The 24,756-nt window shown below is 39.6% G+C and overlaps 1 protein-coding gene across 2 annotated transcripts in view; it reads right to left on the reverse strand.

The window, feature by feature from the left end:
* Nucleotides 1-24,756, reverse strand: part of esrrg.L (estrogen related receptor gamma L homeolog) — a 460,320-nt gene that overhangs the window by 429,397 nt on the left and 6,167 nt on the right. Inside the window, exon 1 of one of the 2 annotated variants that reach the window (XM_041562544.1) lies at nt 7,455-7,542. The exons of the other annotated variant lie outside the window; for it this stretch is intronic. The gene's annotated coding sequence lies outside the window, so the exon portion shown is untranslated. Of the gene's footprint in view, nt 1-7,454; nt 7,543-24,756 lie in introns of those variants that run through there. 2 annotated transcript variants of the gene reach the window in all.

Consider the following 24,756-nt stretch of genomic DNA (forward strand, 5'->3'; position numbering starts at 1 on the left):
GTTCGGTATGTGATTGACATCTACACCCGATTCTTTAGCGACAAGTGTTCTTTGTCTATTGGTGAAGGGCGCAAAGGGAACCCTTATCTAGGAGTGTAAATAAGCATTCTCTCCAAATCTTACCCAAACATTTCCTGCCTGGCCAGGAGGTGGTGTTAGCTCTAATGTTCCCTTATGTCAATAGGCACAGTAGCACTCGATTCAGAAGGCAGGAAGGACTGAGCGGCACCAAGCACAACTAAAGAGAAGAACAAGGAGTGCATTTTGATGCAAGTTCCTTTAATTAAAATGGTTGTACACTAAATTTTGATGACAACTACTGTATTTGAGTACATGAGCCCTTTTAAATCTGCAAATTTTATAGAATATTTACTAAAATTAAAACCTCATTTAAAAAAAACATTCAGACAAAATACATTTTTACGGATTCAGTCCTTTCAAAATAAGTAGAATATGTTTTGTGGGGGGACATTTTTACACAAAATCTACATTTTACATAAAAATATTCCAGAAGTATACAGCATCAATTACATGTCTGAAATGTATTCTTAGTTATGCATACAGTTCATTTTATTAAACACTGTGCTGCATTTAGCGAGCGTCCTGACCAATTCTGGATAAACAAGCTTAACAAGATGAACGGATAATGCAATGCTTTTTACCCGCCAACCACCCCTTAGGAATCCTCATTAAAACAAGCAGTTTGCTTTTTTATTGCAAACATGCCATTCTTCTGTGGCTGTAATGTTTCAAATCTTAAATATTTATGTGTAAAACAAAGAGAAAATAGAGAAAACAATTAGAGGACAGAATTAAAAGCCAGTTTTGGAGTGCAACCATTAAGTAGCATATTCTACATCTACCTTCATTACATATTTATTCCCCATGTCCCCTGTAGTACTTAATATTTCTCTGTTGTTGAATACTGGAATAGTGTTCAGAGAGAATGTTGCCAACTTCATCACTCCGTGGGTTATTGTAACATGAGGTACTGTAACGTCTAAGGCGGCAAATTTTGGATCAAATAGATCCAATAAGGGCATGTACATTTAATAGCTAGAGGTCTCTTATGCATTGCAAATGTTTGCCCCCAACTCTGAGCTCATGGACCTTCAACATGACAATATGGTAACAGAATAGCTTAGATCTTTGCTTTATCATGAGGAACATCCCATCTGTGTTAGGATCTCTACTTGCAATAGCTTTATTTGCATAATTCCACCATGAAATCATTATTATAATTACCAAGGCTTAAAATTGATTTAGCATTTTATAAAAGTAATAATTAAAATGTGCAGTAAAGAACTAGAAAATCATTAATACTAAAACAGTTCAAGCCAATGAAATCTATTTGCTATAGCACCATACTCTCTAACAATATCAGAAAGAATACAAAAAAAATATAATAGAAATGTGGAAAAGAAACAGTAAAAAAATCTCCAGATATTTTGCCAAATTAAGAAAATGGTTAAATGTAATAATAAATTGCTGAGGGGAGCAACCAAAATAATGGCAAAAGAACCTCTGGGAAAAAACCACCATTCCAAGTAATAGGCTAAATTCAAACTAGGCAGTAATGTTACAGTAAAAATAATAAAGCTGTAACCACTTCATGCAACAAATTAGTGGGTAATCAAAAATGTATTTAACCATTTTATAGGAAATGTCAAAACTGTGGAGTTTCAACAAAAATTCAGCTGAAGGGGCATTTAGAGGGGGCATGAAGAACACGTTCAACCTCCAGGCTCCTCAACTGGAACCCTAACTAAAATGTATGCAGAAGTCCAAATGTATTCTATAAAGTGTTCTTTCCCTTTAAAAGGAAATTATCGTGAAAATGAAAATGTAATATAAGCTTCATCTCCCTGAAATAAGAAACTTTCTAAATATAATCAATTATAAAAATCTGTACTGTTTTTGAAAAAAATCAAGTTACCCTTCACTGTCCACCTCTCATCAATCTGTCTCTCGTTGTTCTGTCTTCAGCAGGAGTTGCAGTCAGATTTTAATTGACATATTGGTCTAATACATACTTTGGGCAAGTTCCTTTGCCTAGAAGATGTATTAGAACTCAATCTTTTAAAGTAACCAGAAATACTATTTCTCTCTACATGCAGGATCAGTGCTGGAGTTAGTTATTTTGTTAAATTGTGTTTGTGCTAGAGTGAATTCTTTGAGTTAGCGCTAACAAATCTGCAAGGAAAGGCCCTCCCTAAAATATATATTAGACCTACCCGTCAAGCAAATTCTGACTCCTACTTCTGCATGAAGAGAGACATACTATATTTCTGTTTCATTATTTCAGAAACCGTAAAGAATTTTTAATTGATTACATCTAGAAAGTTTATTATTTCAGTGAGACAAAGCTTATATAAAATTTTCATTTTCACTTTAATAATATAGGACAAGGATGTCCTATCACTGTTACAAACTGCCACTCGCATCTTGTGACATTCTGATTCGGACATTAAAAAAAATGCTGTACATATATTACCATCAACTCTCAATAATTTCCAAGGAAAGACTGTTTTGTTACTTGAACCCCTAGAAAATTGTTACCCCTGGAAATGTTATTGATTTGTATAACATACCAATTGCACAGAAGTAAGACCTGAAATCAGTCCCCCGTGCTTGGCCTCTCTTCACAACATATACTTGTAGTAGGGATGCACCAAATCCACTATTTTGGATTTGACCAAACCCCCGAATCCTTCGCCAAAGATTCCCCGAATACCGAACCGAATCAGAATCTCAATTTGCATATGCAAATTAGGGGTGGGAAGGGGAAAACATTTTTTACTTCCTTTTTTTTGACAAAAAGGCACAGGATTTCCCTCCTGTCCCTAATTTGCATATGCAAATTAGGATTTGGTTCAGCCGGGCAGAAGCATTTGGCCGGACCCTACTGAAAAAAGCTGAATCCTGGCAGAATCCCGAACCAAATCCTGGATTCGGTACATCCCTAACTTGTAGGCAAGTGGTTCTCACAATGCAGTAGATCTGTAATAGTCATGCCTATAATGGAGGCCATCTACGGTGGGTGCAGCACCCTGTGCACACTATAAAAGTCCACTTCTTGTATGATGTAATGGTCCCGTGACCCTGAAAATTGTATATCATTTTTGCCAAGTATGTTTTGTTTACTGACTGTGCCGAATTAAAGTCATTGCAGCTATTGACAGATATAAAGGCTTTACGTGTAAAGAACCCTGTCGGCATGGTCAACACATATATTGCTGAAAAATGTGTTCTGTTTTAAGAATCTACACGACAATGATCGACGCAACGAGCTATAGTACATGATGTTCTAATGTTGCCAGCAACTGTCAAAAATAAAGTACTGAACTTGCTTATGAATGCCAGCTTTGTTGATGTTGCCAGGGCATCAAAGTTTAGTTTAGAAAGGTCATTAATACTGCATTTTTCCTTTATAGGTACTCATTGGACCTTGTCATATATTGCTGTATGGACCTGCAAATTTCCATAGCTTTATAAACTATTCATAAATATGAAACTGCATTGAAGAATACAAAGAACCCCCCCTCGATACTATTAGTAGGGTGGTATTGTATCTGCAGTGCAAAGGCTTCTTTAAAGACAACTGATTGTTCACACGAACAAGCAGAAGGTTGATAAACTGCAGGGAGACCAACTACGTTCCCATTGCAGCTGTTTTGGTCTCACCATGTACTGCGGATAAAGCAGAGGTGATGTTATTTTAAGAGACAAGTGCATCCCTTTAAAAGAGTGAGCACAGAGATTGCTAAAGGTTTGCAAATTAGAAGAGACACTGGCACCTGTGTGACATTGAGTATGGGCCATCTGACCTTCTGCATGGGCTTCTCTCTCTTTCTCTTGTTTCTTAGAAATGTATAACATGATTATGTGAGTAAGCAAAGCGCAGGAGAAGGTGGTAGGCGCATTGACTATGAAGCCTTCTGTACAAAGACCATCAAAGATCAGCAAAATTAGGAAAAAAAGAAGAGGCCAGTGTAATAAAAGAAGACATTAAGAAGGATGTTTCAAGAACCTGGGGAAGCATCTTATGTTTGGTAATTAAACAGTGTCTTGGCCCCACAAAACTTGTCTGGAGCAAAAGCCGCTCACTGATATAAAGAAAGATGGAGCTGATATAGTCACATCCATATGGTGGAAATTAGAGTGATTTTATTCTGTCTTTCTTTGGCATTAATGGTTTGGGTCATTATACAGAGGTGGTATTATCCAAAGACTGAACAGAAAGGGTACTACTATAGGAAACTGGGAGAATGATAATATATACAGATATGGGTAAGCAGAAGACCAGATGGATTATTGCTTAGAGAACAGTTAAAGGGGTTTGTACAGATAGAAACTGTTAAATAACCGTTAGCACACTTGCTATATTACCTTGAATTAGACAAAGCAATCCCTATTCACAGACCCAAAAAGAACCTGATGTCCTGGATGTTGAGACAAACTGGTGGTAGATCAGGCTGTGGCTTTATTGAAAGAGGAGGAAGTTGTGAGGACCATGGCAATGGTGGCAAAGGAAGTGGCTTATCTTAATGGACCACAGGGGTTGCTTCTACCTGCTTCTATGTTACCCCTGGTTCCAATTGCTGTTTAGAACAAGTCATTTTTTAAGGAACATGGTATCGCTTTACATAGATTCCCCATCTCAAATGTTGTTAAAAATAAAAATTAAGGCTTTGAAACTAACTCCCACATAGCAGGCTGGGACCTGGCATCACACACTTTTTTACCTTCAGGGTGACATACTAATTAAGCAGCCTTCAAGAGGCTTCAATGTGTTCTTATTATAGATCACCACTAACAATGATGTCTCTAATATTTCAGGTGCCCTTCTGGTTTCAAAAAATTCATTTTTCCGCCAATACAACAAAATTACTATTTGTTTTTTCTTTAACACTTTCCATTTGGTGTCCCGTTGACTTGGTGTCATTTAATTAAAAGAGATAAGCACACTAGAAATTAAGCTGGCCAATAAAGCTGCCTGACTTGGTCTGGAGGGGCTGACAGGCTTACTGGCCTACTGTATGTATGGAGGCCTGGAGGATGGAAAAAGGTGTCAAGTGAGACAGAAAGGCCTACATTGAGATTTGCAACACAAACCATGACCCCCTAACCCAGGGGTCCCCAAACTATTTTACCCTTGAGCCACATTCAAATGTAAAAAGAGTTGGGGACCAACACAAGTATGAAAAAGTCCCTTGGGTGCCAAATAAGGGCTGTGACTGGCTATTTGGCAGCCCCTATGTGGACTGGCAGCCTACAGGAGGCTCTACTTAATTATACTTAATTTTTATGCAACTAAAACTTGCCTCCAAGCCTGAAGTTCAAAAATAAGCCCCTGCTTTAAGGCCACTGAGAGCAACATTGAAGGGGTTGCAGAGCAACATGTTGCTCACGAGCTACTGGTTGGGGATCACTGCCCTAACCCATAACAAAGCAATTCCAACCTGCAACTTTGTAAAATTCCTGAATTTTTGTTGATCGTCTGTGAATACTGCATGACTCTACCCAGTGGCAAAACATGTCCCATTAGTTCAATTTAATGTAAAAAGGTATGATAATGATCCATTTATATAGTGTCACTTGGATGGACATAGAGAACCAGCTGTGTCAATCATTAAAATTAAGTTTGCTCCTTCTCTGCTTGTGGTTTTCCGAATTTTCAAATATAATGAATGCTGAAGGCTGTGAGTGAGGCCGTTGCTAAAGTTGTTAAAGTGGCAAATACTAACTTAATTCTTTACTCACTTTGCCAAATAAAAATGTTTTTTCATCCCTCTATAGCAAATAACATGAACACAGCAGAACCAGCCCAAGATGGGTTCTGGAGTACAGAGGAGCCCAATAGATGCCCTGATCAAGTTCAACACTCAAAACAATTCATCTTGCCAAATGTTGGGGCTCATAAAGAAGGTTTTGCTTATACACCACTTCTCTGTAATACTGAATCATTACCATGTAAGTAGTGGATTCCTCTGTATTACACAACAAAGAAGGGAAAATACCCTGCTTTACATAAAGGGAACAGATTGTGAGTTTGTACCGAGCTAAAGAATGAGCGATTTGCTCACCAGCGACAAGGGCTTTTATGCAGTTAATTCAAGGCAACAATCAGAGAGTGTGTCACATGACCTTTACCGTAATTTCTATTAAAATCATTTCATGTTTGGTTGCTTCTGCTACCCGGGCTCATTTGTATTGTTTACAACAAGTCATTGCGTTCGGCAGTTAGTGGTGCCTGAATCCATGGTTACTGGCTTTTTTTTACATTCACTAGTTAAATGGAATGCAGCCGGTCCACAGGATTCATAGAGGGGTGGGGGGGAAGCTCTTAAGAAAAAAGCAATATAGCTATCAATCAAAGTAACCTGGGAGAAATTAATTTTATAAGCATGACAATTGTTTTATATGAAAAATGTGTGGATCCCCAGGAATGATCAGCTGCTTCGTACTTGGAGCAGAAGGCAAGAGGGCAGAAATAAGTCTGGATAGGGGTGTTTTATCTGTTGTAGTGCATCCCTGCAAGCTTTCAGGGGTAATAAAGCTATCTCCTCTTAAACCTTGCCTTTATCCTGTGTGCATTTATTTAGCAGCGTGTGGATGGAATACCAATAGTCCTTAAAAAAAGAGAGAGAGAGAGGAAGGGAGGGGGAGAAATTGCAACCTCAGCAAAGTAACGGTAATGGACATGTTGCAAAAGTTTTAATGTAAATGAGATGAGGGGTGGTTAATATGTTAATATTAGAGGTCATTTACTTAGACCCTGGGCAGAAGTGCAAAAGCCCTAAGGGGCAGAAATGCATGCCCCCATATGCTCATTAAGATCAATTCTGTACGGCATCTGGTTATGATTTGCACCTTGTGCCATATATAAGCAGCCCTGTCCTTATCACCTGACAAAAGGATCTTGGATCACCCATACACTCAAGATCCAGGTTGGCATCTCTGTAATCCACATCCTATGTGAAGGGGTGCATTTTCTATACAGGTGGCCCAGGGTTCATGTCTAAGACAGCAGCTTCAGTTGGGTACCTATATAGAAACAGCCTCCAAGACTGAAACCAGACACATTTGGCTAAATCCGGCAGCCCTTTCCTACCTGACTGGTGGTAAGAGAAAGGGCAGGAGAAGGGTATGTTCAGATATCAATTAGGCAGATAATCTAAAAGAATTGCTTATTAGACATGCAGTTTATGGATTCAGTATTGTTTAAATGAGGGACGTGGCAACTCTACAAACACAAATGAAAACGCGAGCTATCCATAACATCACCGACAAAAAGAGCAGCAAAGACAGCTTCAGGATGGAACCCTAAACAAAATCACTACTGAACATGCCAACTTTAATCATTATTCTTCTCCCCCTACAACCCCTGTCTCACAATCACATTCCCTTGAATAGGTGCATTGCATTCCGCAGCCTAAATCGACCCTACTTACCTGGTCTTCCAAGAGTTTGGTGCAGTTTCAAGGACACATTGTCTCGAGGAAAGTGTTTTGTAGCCCCAGCTCTGATCTGATTACACAGACACCAGACTAAAATCTGCCGAGATAATAGAAACTTCCTATATGGAGAGAGAGGCGATCTTGGCAGGACTAGAAGCTTGTTCAATGAGCAGCTTGATGTGTTCACTATTTATGTAGATACACACACACAAGCAGCTGATGTCTGTTTGCAGCCCGGCAGAAAGGAACCTTTACTGAAAACCAACAGCATCACATTTCAGTGGAGTTGGTGCCAGGCGTGAGGGAGCAGAGCTACCCCGGGCAACTTTACACTATTCCAAGAAGAAAGTACACGTGCCTGGCAAGGGGGTAAGAATAGTTCCTGACAATGCTTTGCACCTATCTAATCCCTTTGTCCAGGGTTCGTAATACTAAGAAATACAAAGCCAGATTTCTGTGAAATGTGGTCCCTGATTAAGTGGAACGTCCTGTTATAAAGTAAGGTTGTGCTCTTTATTGGAGCTTCAATAATAGAATTTGTTGCTGTTCCAAAAACTCCACCAAAGCATAGCAATTGTTTATTTAATATGTGGTCAATAATTTTTTTTTCTTGCAGTCGTTTATATGTTTATATAACATTTTGTTCCAGGTGCAACCAACTCAGACTTGCTGTGAGTCACTGACAGATTTCAGCAGCTCTGATTGGCTGAATCCAGCAAGCGTCCACAGACAGTTTTTGTAGAAGTCAATTGCCAACCCATGAGCAAGCAGAGTCATGCAAATGAGTAAGATAATTTATTACCAACGAACACGCTCCTTAAATGCAATGAGAAACCAAATGGCAGATCATTTGATTTGGTACCCTTTCCTTTTTTGCAGGATTCTCATCTACAAACCCCCATCTTCCATCTGGAATAACCCCCCCCCCCCTCAGTAATCTACAGCTGCCCTGGGAACATGCATAATGCCAGGGTCCAATTCGAGAAGCCCACACGAAAACTCTAAAAACATAAACAGAAGCAAGGTGAATATCAACTTGCCCTTTAAACCTGCTGTGACATCCAGAATGCACCTGTTATCACTGCTTCCCTAACACAGATGAGCAAGCTGATTCATACCAATAAAGATCTGCAGTGAATTGACTCAGTAAATAGCTGCATGAATATTTCCACTTGGTACGTGACCGCGAGGAAGCTGATTCATTACAAATCATCATGAACTGTGCTATTTAAATTGAAATGAGCTGAATCGTTACTAATTTGTGTATCCCTATTGGTGACTGCTAACAGGAAATGCATAGACAACGAGAATTCTTGACTATACAATGTAAAAAGAGAAACTATAGTTGATCAAAAACAAGTCCATCAAGTTGAATCTTACAAAGACCCAAGTTATATGGATTTCCTTGGCAGGGGTGAAAATGCATTACATAGGGATGCCACAGGGACATATAAAATCAATTCTGTTGTGATACAAACTAGGGATGCACTGAGAACCTATTCCGGATACTAATTTAGATATAAAAATTACTGACGGGAAAGCAAACAGTGGAATCTTTTTTTTACTTCCTGTTTTGAAAAGTCACATGATTTCACTTCCCGCCCCTAATTTACATACGCAAAGTAGGATTCGGTTCAGCCAGGCACAAGGATTCATCCGTATCCTGGCCGAATCCCAAACCGAATCCTGGATTCGGTGCATCCCTAATAAAACAATAAACTTAGATTTTGACCTTCTTTAGGGTTCCCTCAATAAAGATTCTCATTGGCATGTGGTGTAAAAAGCGGCAGAATAATTTGCCACACATCGCCAGACATCATTGTGTAAGAATTTAGTAATATTTTTTTCATGTTTTTCTTTGACCAACTTCCGCCAGAACTTACAAAGGTCTGAAGCAGTGTAATATAATGGCGTAACATCTGGCATTTACATGGCATAAAATAAACCACAGCTTGATAAATCCTCGAATTATTTTACACAGCTTTTTACACATTTTTTTTGGCAAAGAGTGTACAGAACCCACACAACAAAAAAGAGAATATATATATATATATAATAATATTCCTACATTTATAGCTTTCATCCAGTATCTGGGCCATGCTAGGGCTGTAGGTTAGTAAAGTGCGGGTCGAGTTTTCCTAGACCTGTACCCTCCCTGCACCCACCCCCTCCCAATCCGAACCCCAGCTCCGCTCTGTCCCCTCTATTTATAGACCCAAGCCCGCCCCTCGGTGGCATTATGAAAGGGGCGGGGCAGGCATAAATTGACAGCCCGGAAGTCAGAAACCGGCAGTGGGTCCGGCAGGACTACTGTAGGTTAATGAAGTGTTGGACTTTTAAGTGTAAAAGCAACAAGGTGGCATCTGTGAATCAATCCAACTTATGTTATTCCAGAGGTATGATACTTTTTGAAAGTCTGCAATATGCCCATTAAATGCCAAGTGTCTGTCAATAAAAAAATATTCTCCTAGTAATGTTCCTTATGGATGTCTTATGGCTGGCCAAAACTAATATGACTTCTTCTTATTATAATATAATCGGGTTGTTTTCCCAAAACACAAGGTAGACTCCAAAATTAGCTGGCCACTTGTTGAATATTTTAGGTTATGATGGTTGGTTCCCTAACACGCCACATGGGCACTAGAATAGTGACGGCACCACTGATGAGATCAGGCTCAAATCCCTGTCAAAGTGCCCCAACAGACTTAACCCAATTGGCTGAAACCTCTACATGGAACAGATGTATTGGCCCAATAAATGCATACTTGCCAGCTCACTCAGATTGATTCTAATTTCCTTTAAAGGGATTCTGTTATTTATTTTCAAAAATGCATCAGTTAATAGAGCTGCTTCCCTCCAGCAGACTTCTGCACTGAAATCAGTTTTTAAAAAGAGCAAACAGATTTTTTTTATATTTAATTTTGAAATCTGACATGGGGCTAGACATGTTGGCAGTTTCCCAGGTGCTCCCAAGTCATGTGACTTGTTCTCTGATAAACGTCAGTCACTCTTTATTGCTGCACTGCAAGTAAGAGTTATCACCCACCTCCCTTTCCTCCAATAGAAATCAACAGAACAATGGGAAGGTAACAAGGTAGCAGCTCCCTGACACAAGATAACAGATGGATGGTAGATATAAGTAAAGTCAATAGTAAAAATCCAAGTTCCACTGCGACTCCTTCAGTTACATTGAGTTGGAGAAGCAACAGCTTATCTAAAAGCAGTTCCATTGTGAAGTGCTGGCTCTTTCTGAAAGCACATGACCAGGCACAATGCACTGAGAGGGCTGCCTACACACCAATATTACAGGAATATTGGTCCAGGAATAAAATGTTATATGTTATATACTGTATGTATGAATGTATTATAATATATATGTTATATATTATTTGTAATGTGAACAATTTAATCTAGAAATAAAAATGCCACCATAAAAATTATGACAGAATCCTTCTAACTTCTCAATGTGGTGGAGTGCATTCTTCTACCATAATGCAAGTTGAAGGTGGTGTGTAACCAGTGCTGGCTTTCTTCCTAAGCAAAAGGAAGCCAGAAAAGGACTTAAATCTACACTACAAGAAGACTTTTAAAGACACATGAGACAAAGTAGACTGCTTCAATTTCCACTCATTCTCTGCATAAAGCTGAACGTTGCTTCCTCTGTCCACAACATTTCCTTTCTTGAATAAGAATTTATTAGTTTAGAGTGTCCAATTGCACTAATATATTGCTCCACCATCTTGCCTTCTGCCTCAGATTCAGATATATTTAATGGGATTTTGCAGGGTCATTTTCAGTGATCTCAAAAGGTCACATTAAATATACTGAAATTGCCTCTGCATGTTCATGGCTACTGTGAATGTTTTAGCCCTACTTAATCTACATTTATCAGTGGTTAGGAGAGAAAAAAATGTACAAAAATGATAATTTGTTAAATGAAATGGATGCATTTATTCAATTAGATTCGACAAGCCACCCAAAATGATCATATCATCAACTTTAAAATACAGAAAATAACGTCAGTGTTTCCATAAAACTGATACTCAGACTAACTATTTACCCTTCTAACTCAGCATTTCATCCAGGTCCAGTACAACAAGAATATAGATAGGCAGGAAGGTCATTTAGGATTCAGTATTGCGTGAACAGATACAGAAGTATTGGATTTAGGCTGACCACACATAGAGCAAGTAGAGAGATCATCCTCATACTTGATATTAGCCACTGAGCAAATCACTCAATGTTGGGGAAAATTGGGGGAGTGTGGGTATTACAGAGTTCCAGGTTGGATGATGACATTACATGTACTAAACAGGGTCAATAAATGGCTCACTTATGAGTCCTGTGCAGGTCCAGTTGGGAAGACCTGTGCCCAACCTGGACTCGCTAACTGCGAACCGAACCCAGGCCCGCTAGCTGTGAACTAAACGAGATCCGCTTGCTCACTATTAACTGCCCAGTCCCCACTGCTGGAAACACCCCAAACTACCCCAAAGTTCAGCCTGACCTGGGACCCACACAAACTGGCAGTGCTGTCACTTGTGGGTGAAAGTGATGTCACTACAGAGGCGGATTAACCAGGACAGTGGGAAAACACTAGTTTTAACTTCAGGAGGTGTGTACTCAGGCACCGCCCACATTTGTTTCTGCCCAAACCCCAACTACTTTGCGGGTATTCTGTGGGTACCCAAACCAATGCAAGACTAACTAAGTTCTTTATTTTGGTTATAATCATTCTAGAGCAGTGGTTCCCAAACTCCCGGGGTTGAATCCCCTGGGGTCTTCGAGAAATGGGCACAAAGGTTCAGCCCGAATAGAATAAGATTTGGGGAGAGTATTTGTTCATCTAGATACACCTGAAAGGCCACTTGGAAGGTCAGTTGGGTTGGGTTTTGGTTGAAAATGTATTTCTTTTCCCAGATATTCTTGGTTCTGATGCGGCTAAATGACTTATACACCCATATCTTGTACACCAAAATCTGTAAACTTGTTAGGAGCTTCGGGATTCTCTGACACAAGTTGTTTCTCAAAGGAGGGACTTCAAATGAAAAAGTCCAACAACCACTGTGCTAGAGGTTAATCAGTCATAATACGTGTGTGATGCTGTGTGTGCCGATGACTATCGTTTAATAAAGATTTTGGATTTTAATTGCTAACGGTGTGCGGAAAACTCCATTTCCTTTTTCCTGCAAGTCATAATACTTGGTAGGGGAGCACTTGCTCAACCAATAATAATATTGTTTATACCAGAATTATACCAGTCTGTATGCAATAATTCTGCGTGTGGGTTGCCAGGAGTAATTGACAGGAACAGCACACACTCCAAACCCACTTTCTGTACTGAAATACATGGAGTGCACTAGGAGTCCCTGATTCCTGAAGAAGTAACAAACATAAAACAAGTAATGTATTTCTTTGGAGAATAGGCCCATTATAATGTTGTCCATAGGGTCTAAAAGCCTTATCCCAGCACAAGCCCCTCTGCTCATCAATCTAACATAAGTTCTTGTTGTTTCTCATATATATAGGGGGGTGTAATATTGGTCTCTTACGCAAAAATTGTTGGCATTGTGAATAAATGTTTGCAAAGTGATCAATTTTGCCTTTGCGAACATGACAGTAGGATAGCGATTGTGAATTTTATAACTTGCTCCAGTGTGCATGTAATAAGTGTAATAATAAGCTCCAGTGTATGTAATAAAACTTCTTAATGAAAACGTTTGCTCCAAAAGTTGCACAATTAAGATTCGCAATGCAATAAAAGCCTAATGAAGAATATTACATTGCGGCAAGAAAATCTTTATTCGCTAATTTTTTGTTTGTGAATTTTATTACATTTCCCCCATATTATTATAGGGGAAGGCCCCTTTAAACCTTATTCTCATACTCCTTGTCAAATAACAGGTGCTCTTGTCAAGGATTTTACAGTATATATATATATATATATATATATATATATATATTGTTCGTCAAGCTGGAGCACTCATGCAATATATAACAACCGCCTTGGTGCTGGTTAATGGTATTATGTAAGACAAAATGCTGGAAAAACCGCACCCATAGGACTTGTAAGGCGCAAAAATAGAAAAGTTTACTACACAACGTTTCGGCTCTAATACTAGGAAGGCTCTAGTATTAGAGCCGAAACGTTGTGTAATGAACTTTTCTATTTTTGCATATATATATATATATATATATATATATATGCACCAAAAATCTGAGAATTGAATCCCCGACTATCCATGAGACTGCACGTCGCTGAGATTTCACAGTCACAAGATTAAGGCACCGACTTTCTTCTTTATCTATAATGACATGCCTTAATTATATGTGTAAAAAAAATACTTGTTTTTTGAATTAAAAAGAAAAGTACAATTGGTTAATAAAAAAAAAATAGGACACTAACGTGGCAAGTTTAAAAATCTAATTATACAATGAAATTAAGGAAAGATGCAATGGATTCTACGCCGATTCCTTCTGACCAGCAATACCCTGATAAAGCCCTACGGGGCTAATACCATTCCAGCTGCTTGTGTACGGCATTCTATGCTATTTAGCCAATGAGGCATGCAGCAAAGATGCGCTCGTGTTCAACAGAAAGGCAAAATGAGATTTGGTTAGTAAAATTATGAAAAGGAAAAGTATGTTAATTACATGGAACGAGGGATCCAAACAAATAAATTGAAAGAGGGCAGAATGTTTATCTTTCTAAAATGCCCACTTAGGCTAATGCAGGGGTCTCCAACCTTTTTTACTTGTGAGCCACATTTAAAAGTAAAATGATTTGTAGAGCAACACAAGCATGAAAAAAGCCATGGTGATGTCAAATAAGAGCTGGGATTGGGTGTTTGGTAGCCTCTACATGGACTGTTTGGCAGTACACCTGGTTTTTATACAACCAACAATTGCCTTCAAGCCTGGAATTAAAAAATAAGCCCCTGCTTTGAGACCACTGGGAACAACATCCAAGGAGTTGGAGAGCAACATGTTACTCACGAGCTACTGGTTGGGGATCACTGGGCTTATCGCATGCATATTGATTTCCATGAGAATACCTTTGCTAGAGGGGTAGGTAGGGGGCAATCGCATTAATAAATTACCCCTAAACTCATTACATGTTCTTGCATAACATTTCGCTGAGAAACAATGGACTTGTATCTAAATGGAGGGTATTTGTTTCAAGTGCTAGAATATATGTATGGGATCTGTTAACCGGAACCGAATTTAAGAATGTCGTCTCCCATAGACTCCATTTTATCCAAATAATCTATATTTAAAAATTATTTCCTTTTTCTCTGTAATAATAAAACAGTAGCTTGTACTTACAGTAGCTCTGTAATAATGAAACAGTAGCCATACACGGAGAGATCCACTCGTTTGGCAATTTCCCCGATATGCCCACATTGAAGTGGGCAATATCGGGCTGATCCGATCGTGGGCCCTAGGGCCCAACGATTGGATCATAACGATGGGTAAACGGGCAGTCAACGAACAGATGCGGTCCACGATCCAACGGGATTTTTAGTCCCATCCAATCGACATCTAGCTGACTTTCGGCCAGATATTGATCGGGGAAGACCATCGGAGGGCCCCATACACAGGCCAATAAGCTGCCGACTCGGACTGTCAACATCTTTTATCAGCCCATGTATGGCCATCTTAAGATATAATTAATCCTTACTGAAAGCAAAACCAGCCTATTGGGTTTATTTAAATAGTTTTCTAGTAGACGTAAGGCATGAAGATCCAAATTACAGAAAGATCCGCTACTGAGAAAAACCCCAGGTCCCAAGTATTGTGGATAACAGGTCCCACACCTGTAACTTTTTATCGACTTTGTACAGTATAAAATTAATATGCCAGTAAGCACATAGTAAACTTCATGTTATCCACATATTTCACATTTTTAAAAATGATTCCCTTTTTCTCTTTATTAATAAAACAGTAGCTTGTACTTGATCCCAACCAACTAAGATATAATTAATCCTTATTGGATGCAAAAAAAAATAATTGAGTCTATTTGATGTTTAAACGGTTTTTCTTATAGACTAAGGGGCAGATTTATCAAGGGTTGAATTTTGAATGAAAAAAAACCTTAACATTTATTAAAATTCAAATTAGAATTTATTAAAATTCAAATTAGAATTTTGAATAAAAAAAAGTCAAATTTATTAAAACAAAGGGGGTTTGTTTCGGGTGAATAGGCCGTTTTCGTTCGAATTCAAGTCGTACGAATCGAAGTAACATCGTATTTGATCGAATCGATTTCAAGTTTTTTCAAAGTCCACCAATTGACTCCAAATAGGTTCAAGGAGGTCCCCCATAGGCTAAAACAGCAATTTAGCAGTTTTTAGATGGCGAATAGTTGAAGTCACATTTTTAAAAAGATGGTTTATGATAAATTTCGATATTCGAATTTACTAATTTTTTTTTAATTCGAATTTTCACTTCGACCCTTGATAAATCTGCCCCTAAAAGTATGAAGATCTAAATTACAGAAAGATCCGTTATGCAAAAAATCCCAGGTCCCAAGCAATCTGGATAATACAGTAGTTCTCATACCTGTATTTATACTAACCCCAAAGGTTCAGCAGACCTATAACAGTAATGATCTGGGCCTTTGAAATTGTCCACAGCAGCTCCACATCTTGGGCTATCTTTTGAGTGCCAGTGGCACTGCACATGCTCAGTGTGTTCTAGGATGCTGTTATGGTTGTCAACTTTCCAAAAGTTAATACCAGTGGGGCAATTATGAAAAGGCGAAGCGTGATGAAATAAAGGGGGTGAGTCAATGACATCATGGAGCAGACCAATGAAAATGAGTGATTTGAAGGAGTGGCTCATGGAGTCAGATTAAGGATAATCAGGACAGAGAAGGTACATTTAAAAAGGAATTGGGTTGGATCAGGGAATTAGAGGGTATTACAAATTGATGGCAAATACCTACTTGATGGGTATTTTGGCTAGGTGGCAACCCTAGCTGTTGTTTTTTTGCTAAGCTTGGTGGTCCTCAGAAATCACAAAGCAGGGAATTCGTGTCACAATGTGACTACAAGATGTAATGTGCTTTATTATATACAGTAAAGATTGATGCAACACAAATAAAGCTTCCTCATAAAACACATCTGATCCTTTAAAGGAGAAGGAAAGCTAGCAAAGAAGTTTATTGCCAATAGATTAGCCACAATAGTGCAAGCTATACCACTATTTATTCTGTAGAATACTTTAGAAGCTCTAGAAGCTCTGTCTGTTTCATTAGGATAGCAGCTGCCATATTTTCTAGGTGTGACATCACTTCCTGCCTGAATTTCCCTGCTCGCTTATAGCTCTGGGCTCAGACTACAGCAGGGAGGGGAGAAGGGAGTGGGAGAGGAGCAAACTGAGCATGCTCAAGCCCTAGTCCTGGAGGTTTAAGCTGAAAACAGGAAGTCTGATACAGAAGCCCATGTGTACACAATAGAAGGAAAGAAATGTGGTGTTTCTTTTGACAGAGGACTCAGAGCAGCATTACTTTGAGGGATTACTTGTATATTTATATAGACCTTTCTGATAAAGCTTATTTAATTTTAGCCTTTCCTTCTCCTTTAATTGACATGATGATGACTATAGAGACACATAGATTTTTGTTTTGTCAATGTAAATACCATATTGCTAATAACTAGCCCCAAATCCAACGCGAAAACCAGCACAATAGAGATAAGTAGAAATATGCCGCCCCTGTTTATTATCCAGCCATCTCCACGATCATAACTCTCCAACTATTCCACTGATTTATGTTCAAAAACACACAGGGCATGAAATGACTTCTGCAACCTTACATTTCCCTCAAGAACGTTGCGGGGCGGCGGATATATTCTAAAACATCGTGTTGGATCCCTTGTTACATCTCCTTTTTTTAAAAAAAATTTATGATAATCAATTAAATACGCTTCAAAGGCACTGCCACTGGATTGCCCATCAGGAAAGCTGTTTGAGGGAAAAAGAAAATCCCTGTACTTTCCCCTCCTCTGTTTAAGTTATCACGGGGGGATTGTGGCCACGCTGATATAGAAATTGAAGGAAAGTGTGCCAAAAACGGCAAAATATGACATTTATCAAAGGCAAAGAGCTTTAGTCGTAACGCTGGATTGAATCACTAACATAAACTAACACAAAGTGATGCAGAGAATTATAAAAAGGGGATCTAATTAGGGAAATGTTGTCAATGTATATGTCCATGAGGGGCATTTTATAATATGAGTGTTCTTCCTGCACACTTGCCTTGAATGTGCCCAGTGTCAGCAGTAATCTCTTAGTTTTTTAAAAAAGCTTGCTGGCACTTACAGAGTTAAGTCAGTGCTTACAAATAACACCCGCATGGATCATACTTCCCAATTGTCCCGTTTTGAGAGGGACAGTCCCTCTTTTGACAGCTCAACCTGCAGTCCCGCATTTGTACTGGAAAGTCATCGTTTTCTCTGCACTGAACAGTCAGAAAAAGAAACAAAGCTTCTAACTTAATTGGCTTTTGGCAGAGAGCACAGAACAGCCACAGCTGTTGATAAGATAGTTTTGTAACAATTTTGAGATAAGAAAATAAGTAATTGTAACAATATAAGATAACAGGTCTCTTGGGAGAAGTTAGACTCACAGCTTAAAGGGCAATTCACGTTCATTTGCAAAACTGTAATAACTAAAATAAAACAATAGAAATATGTTCAGACTTTTATAATCTGCGAAATTTTGTAAAATGAACATGGTTATTAGGGGGTGTGACCACAAAAAGGGGCGTGGTCAAAAAATCGCCACGCTACATGCGGCAACTTTTTTGTCCCACTTTTTATTTCCACAATTTTGGGAGGTATGCATGGATTATCATTATGCTGCTTTCCAGAGAGTATACATCATTCACTGCACAGTGGAGCTTACAATCTAAGGAAGCCAGAGTACCTGCTGGGAACTCAAGCACAGGGAGAACATATAAACTACTGGCAGATAGTTCCCTGGCTGGTATTGAACCTAGAACCCCAGTGCTACAATGCAGCAGTGTGCTTAGAACTGTACAGACATCTCATGTTGGACAAGAACAATGCTTAGACAGTGTCGGACTTGGGGCCCATCAGGGCTGTCACCTCAGTGCCCGCACCCCCCGAACAACCCCACACATATTTTTTCTTTTTGAGGCCACAATCAGGGTCAGGGTGGGAGGTCAAGGGGCAGCACCCATGAGTTGGGAAGCGGGTCTGGGTCAGAGGGGCCCACTGGGTTTTTTCCTGGTGTCCCACCGGCCCAGTCCGACCCTGTGCTTAGATTAAGAGATACCTGTGCGGCACTCAAATGTATCATTAGCCTTGATATATATGGGCTTGATGCAAAATGCTTTCCAGAGAACATTCATCAGTCCCTGCCCCAGTGGAGCTTGCAATCAAAAACCCCTATCACATTCAGACACATGAGGGTCAACTGCATCAGGAGCCAATTAAACTGCCTGTGTGGCATTTATACATTGTACAGTACATGGAGATAACATGCAAACTTCCTTCCTGGCTGGAATCGAAATCAAGATCCTGGCACCGGAAGGCAGCAGTCCTAACCAATTAGCCGCCATGCACACACATTGTCTGTTTTTTAAGGGGCTGTTCATTTAAAGACCACCTGATTTTCGATTTCAGTAACCCAGACGGGACTCTGACACGCATTTCGGCCAATCAGGGGAGGGAAATTTAGGGTTGCCACCTCTCTGGTTTTGACCTGGACAGCCTGGTTTTCAGAAGGGCTGCCTCACAATTGCCTACTTTCCTAGATTAATGTGGAAATTAGGAAATTGCCAATCGCCATGTCATAGCCCTGCCTTGTGACATCACTGGATCCACCTGTGATGTTACCAGATCTGTCCCATGATGTCAACAGCCCGCCCCCCTGTTGGGATTGTGGGCTAGAAAAAGGTGGCAATCTTTTGGATGTTACATTTTATCACTAGCAATATAGAATCAGATCACTGTGAAGGATTGGCCAGAACAGAAATGGCAGAATTTGCACCAAAATTTTACCTGCTCACATTGGAAAGCATTAAAACCTGAAATTCTGTGAAGTCCTATTAAGAGGCAGGGAGTGTTGTTTGGTGTTATGGGTAGATTGGAAGTAGTTTGAGCCAAATGGGGTGTGGCTAAGGTTGTGTTGCCTGGTTTTCAATGTAATTGTGTTGGCCTACACAAAAAAATTAGTGATGTGTGGTTTGGCCCAAAACTCCCGGGACTTGTGGGTTTACCCATGGGTCGGGCCGACATCTGCACCCTGTTCTCAGGCCATGGGCCTGTGTCCATCCCACCCGGTACCTTCTACTGCCTCACTTGTCTGTGCCTTTTTCAGTAATGTTCTTTTATTATTATTTCTGCAATTCATTGCCACGTGTTACTCGACCGACGACAAATAACACCAATTTGATGAATTCCCTCTGCAGGTTGAATATGCTCTTTTCTAAATAATATATAAATTTTATTAAATCAGAACTGACTAAAGGACTATCGGCCCATGAAGAATTTTAAAGTCAGTACAAAAAAAAAAATAAGATTATATGAACCTTAAACATCATGATTTTTAGAAATAGCTTAAAGGATCTCTATTTGCTGGGAAATCTTCAGCCATTTCTTCTCGTTAGAAGAAGCTCAATCAAAAGATTCACCAAGGGGCCCCTGGAGAGAACGGCAGATCTACATTTAAATGGAGATGTATTTTCACATGCACGCTACCTGCAAGGCACAGGCTGTCAAGGTTCCTTACTGAGTTCATAGAAAATAGTTGCAGATATATTTCACTCTTCTAACCAGCCGTCCCTTCCCAAGACTTTATATATGAATTTTACATTTTATTTGCTTGCCGGGTTTTGATTTTTCTGTCCTGTAAATTAATATTAATCTTTCAACCAACAGAGCTTCTTCTTTTTTTTTTTCCTCCTCTGCTAAAGAATCTCTCTTTCTTATAAGAGCGGTTTCCATCGAGCATGCAATGGGCATTGTACCTTAAAGGATAAGTAAGCCTTTTATTTACAATCCTACTTCCTTGTCTAGTGTGAAGCTCCACCCCCTGAGCTCTCCATCCCTCTGTGACTATGAAAACCCCAAAGAGGTGCCTACTGCGCATGCCTGATTGATTTTCATTGGAGCAGAGGCAATGAGCATGGCCAGTAGGCACCTCTTTGAGGTCTTCGAAGTCAGGAAGAGAAGGAAGAGGGCGGAGCTACACTTTAGACAAGGAAGTAGCTGAAAGAGATGCAATTTAATAGAGAAGACTAAATGGAGGGAAAAGATACGTTGTTCTGGGGGTCATTTAACGTAATTTTAGAGAATGAAAACAAAGTTTTCTTAATCTTTAATTTAACTGAATGAAATAATTATTGGATATACTGGCATAACCATAAGACTTGAATAACTTAGAGCATCTCATACTTCACAGTGAAAATGTACACAGGTAACTAGAAAGAACAGAGCCGGGCATTTAATACAGAAACACTGGTATTTTATTATATCAATTATTCATGGTATTAAAGGAAAAGTTTAATCTGAACGATTACACATCCAACAGATGTTTTATATCCCAATAAGTGACATATTATCTTATCAAATTGGCATATACATGGCAGTAAACATTGCCCTTTTAAGTGTTTTACCACGAGTCACCATTTTGTGTTGGTCTGTGTGCTCAGTCAGAGATCACCTGACAGGAAGTAATGCAGGTTCTGTAACAGGAAGTAGGTAGTAAAAGACACAGCTCTGTACATTCATTGGCTGATGTAACCTAGCATGTGTCCTTGTGAGTACAGACCTTCATGTGAGCCAGAGGCTCTCAAACTCCTTTAGACACTGTCCCAACTGCCCCATTTATAGCAGGACAATCCCTCTTTTGACAGCTCAACCTGTAGTCCCTCGTTTGTACTGGAAAGTCCCGATTTCTCTGCACTGAACAGCCAAAAAAGATACAGTTTCTAACTGTTTCTAATTCTAGCTTAATTGGCGAGCCCAGAATAGATACTTAAGATACATTTGCAACAGTCGTGTCAGCTTAAAGGGAAATTCGCCTTTATTAGTAATAAAACATAAAAACTACAGAAATGTGTTCAAACTTTCCTAACCTGGCAAATTTTGCAAAATGGGCATGGTAATTAGAGGGTGTGGCCGCAAAAAGGGGCGTGGACAAAAATGCTAATAATATTGGTCCTATTTCCATTTCCAGAATATTGGGAGGTATGCTTTAGATGGCTGGTTTTTTTTTTCAATTTGAGATTATCCAATGACACATACGAATAGAAATATTTATCTGAAACTGTTTTACATATGGGGTGTTTTATGTATAAAGAGACCTTAAAATCTTTATTTTATCAGTGAACCATTATGATTGTTCCTTAGACACAAGTGCATATACATGGGCTTTCTAACCTGTATTGTTAGCGTGGAGCAACAAGGTGCTTTTAGGCAACAACAGAGCCAACTCAGAAAAATATCAGACCCAAAAGCTCACAAGGGGAAGCAGGAATATATTTCACTGACTAATATTGAAGTCAGAAGTACAGGGGGGTTGCTAGGTTTAAAAACCTGCATCTGCCAAGATAGATGCCCATTAACCCATCCACCAGGAGTCACCCAGATCTATAAAGAATTATCAACTGTCACATTTCTGGGGGTCACATGGATTTGAGTTCCCTTTTCCTTTCCTGGTCACCTGCTTCCTACACTTTGCTTCCTAATTAATTTAAACACCACCTCTGAAACTCTATTAACCTGTTTACATTTACCTAGAGGAAATAGAGGCAGCCCTGGAAAGAGCTCAGGTGTGACTAAGCTGCATATTCAGAGGTGTAAATACTGCAGTGATTTGATGTCTCGGATTTACGGTCCAGGAGATGGCGCCCACATCAGAGCCCATGACTAAGTGCCCTGAGTGGGTGTGAAATGCGTAGGGCGGATGGAGATGCAAATATACATTTTTTAAACTTTGTACAAATAAAAATATTTTTTTAAAGATTTTCTCTGGTCCTGTGGATCAGTCTGAGTGCCGGTCGGCACTGTCTCTTCTACATATCCTGGCGCCCACTTAAGCCCTGATCTAGGTCTGCCTAACACTTTAAAGGGGTGGTGCACCTTTAAGTTAACTTTTAGTATGTTATAGAATGGCCAATTCTTAGCAACCTTTGAATTGATCATGATTATTTATTTTCTATGTTTTTTAATTATATGCATTCTTCTTCTGACTCTTTCCAGCTTTCAGATGGGGGCCACTGACTCCATCTAAAAAACAAATGCTCTGAAAGGCTACAAATGTATTGTTATCGCTACTTTTTATTGCTCATCTTCCTATTCAGGCCTTCTCCTATTTATATTTCAGTCTTTTATTCAAATCAATGCATGGTTGCTAGGGTAATTTGGACCCTAGCAACCTGGCTGCTGAAACGGCAAACTGGAGAACAGCTCAATAAAAAGCTAAATAACTTAAAAACCACAAATTATAAAAAATGAAAACCATTTCCAAATTGTCTCGGAATATCACTCTCTACAACATACTTAAAGTTAACTTAAAGGTGAACAACCCCTTTAACTGATCCAATTCATTGAGAATCCACAAGCCTGCTCATTACTTGCCCTGTACATCATTACCCTGTCCCATTGCATTGTTGCTTTCCCCCTTTCCTTATGTAAATGACCACCCCCTCCACATCTTGGTATGATAAACAGTGGAAACCCAAGATGTGGCCAGACGGGAATGATGAGGGCACCTCTTCCTGCCCCAGGAATCCCAGACCAACTGGAATTAAAACTGGACCATCTTTAATTCAAGGTGTCAGTTATGCGAATCCTGGGTGCCTTATTTTCTATATAGTCCATTCCAATGGAACAAGCCTACCGGATGAAAGTCTACACAAGGGCCAAAATCTCACTATAAGATGATATATATACAATAACAATTATGAATTATATATTAATATATAGAGGGAGACACAGAGAGAGAAATTCAGACACAAAAAACACTCTTGTGTAACTGTGCCATGTAATGAAAGCCTGAGATCTGGGCCAGTAATTTCATTTGCCTCCCAGCCAGCCCACAGAGTGTGCACGAGGCACTTACACTAATTCATGTTCATGTCAATAAAATCTATATATTTCATGTTGCTTTACTTCTGATATTGCACTCTGAAATAAGAATGGGGAACGTAATAGAATAGATCTGAAAAAAAATCCATGTGAGGATCTAATTTCATTGTTTTCCAGGGAACTTCATACTTGCCAATTCTTTCTTTCTCATTTTTTTTCCCCTGCCACGTGCCAGTGACCGCACGCCCTGTCTCGCTCCCTTACAGCCGCCCTAATAATTGAGATTAATACATGTGGACAGCAATCGTTACTTTGACTTCAGATAATATTGAATAGAAGAAAACACACAATCCTTTTATTTATCTATTGGTATTAGACGCGGAGCTGGCAATTAATTTTGATAATTCAATTTACAATTGGCTTTTCAAACTAAATTAAAAAATGCAGTTTTTTAACTTCTTCAGAGCAGAAAAGTTAGAGGTCACCCGTTATCTCTTTGACTTTTAGCACTGGGAAAAGTCACAAGTACAGGGGTGCAGTGCAGTGACATCATAGCAGGACTGCTGACATCAGGGGCGGGATTTGTGACATCGGGGGCATGGCTATGACGTGACAATCGGTGACTAACTGATTACCACATCAATCAGTGGAAGTCCTGTACAGATTTACTTCTTTGGGAAACTGAACAGACCCTTCAAAAATTGGGCTGTCGGGGCCAAAACCAGACAGGTGGCAACCCTACTTGGGAAAGCCAACAAGCCCACCAAGAGGCTTCTTTACCTACCCCTCCTATATTCAGCTGGTCATTATGCTTGAATGTCTGCCCTATCCATGCCAAGTTAATGTGGGGTCACCACAAATTGTAAGAAGCCCATTTAGTAGTGGAGATTAAGTCATGTACCACTGGGTGGAGGAAGCTGGCAGGATATTTAGGATCATGCAACTTCTATTCAACAGGTGTCTATTCATATAAAAACTTTAGAAGGTCAAGCCCATTTATCTGTAGATAAGAAAACATTTGAAGATGGGGATGTTTTCATGGGTGCAAGACACACAGGGCAGCCATCAGGGGGGGGAAAGGGGGGAAAGTTGTAGGGGGCCCCTGAGGGTAAGGGGGCCCCGGCCACGCCACATTTACTTGATTAGCTGGGCCCCCCATCTTTCTGAGAGTTGCTGACTTCGGGAAGGAATGGATGTTTAAGGGGCTCTGGCCACCAATTTTCTTATAATGTGGG

Source organism: Xenopus laevis, chromosome 5L, assembly GCF_017654675.1.
Source record: "Xenopus laevis strain J_2021 chromosome 5L, Xenopus_laevis_v10.1, whole genome shotgun sequence".
Taxonomy (NCBI): Eukaryota; Metazoa; Chordata; class Amphibia; order Anura; family Pipidae; genus Xenopus; species Xenopus laevis.